The sequence below is a fragment of the Nanorana parkeri genome, unplaced genomic scaffold (assembly GCF_000935625.1).
Source record: "Nanorana parkeri isolate BGI_ZX_2015 unplaced genomic scaffold, ASM93562v1 scaffold1424, whole genome shotgun sequence".
Lineage (NCBI taxonomy): Eukaryota > Metazoa > Chordata > Amphibia > Anura > Dicroglossidae > Nanorana > Nanorana parkeri.
Window position 1 is genome coordinate 367,169 of NW_017307692.1, and position 1,004 is coordinate 368,172.

Below are 1,004 nucleotides of genomic sequence, written 5' to 3' on the forward strand. Positions count from 1 at the left end.
ACGTCAACTAGGGGTGCCCCAATACCGATACTAGTAATACCGATACTAGTATCGGTGCCAATCCGAGTACTCGCCCAAATGGTCCCGATATCGGCGCTTCCATTCTCATTACCACGGAGCTGGCTTCCCGGCCAATCAGGAAGCCAGGGGGGGTTGGTCAGGAAGCCGGCTCCGTGCTCCCTCGTCACCAAGAGCATGGAGACGGATTCCCGACAATCAGGAAGCCGGGCAGCCTGTAATGACGCGCCACCCGGCTTTTTGATTGGTCAGGAAGCCAGGCGGCGAGTCATTATCCTCCCCCCACTGGCCAGCAAGCCGGCTCGATGATTCCTCGTCACCTGGTGATGAGGGAGCATGGAGATGGCTTCTCGGCTAATCAGGAAGCCGGGGGGCGAGTCATTACACACCGCCTGGCTTCTTTAATGGCACTTTCGGTATTCGTTATCGGCGAAAAAAAATATCGCCACTTGCACTTGATACATTATTTAAAATAATGAGAATTGTAAAACTCTAAGCCAATATAATAAAATAACCTTTTATTTTAAAAAAACAACAAACATTTTTTATTTTTAGTTTATTGAACTTTATTTTTGGTGGGAGCAATAGCCTGCCTGCTATAGGATATTTCAAATTCCAATAATAGGGATTCTCCGATACCACTTTTTTAAGACCGAGTACGAGTATCGATAATTTTTTTCCAGTACTCGCCAACACCAATTGCCGATACTTTTTCTTAAAGGACAGGTCACATTTTTTCTAAAACAATACAAAATCATGATTTTTAGGTCAGTTTCTTAATATTATGAAGAACATGAAATGAATATTTATCATGCCATTGCTAACTAAGGCTTGGATCCCCATAGTGGGGAAAATAGACGAGCACATGTCCAGACTCCAGACCAGGACACTGTATAGTGTGGCACAGCTATATCCAATTCTGCATACCTGGCTTTATATTATAAGAACTTTATAATATAAAGCCAGGTATGCAGAATTGGATATAG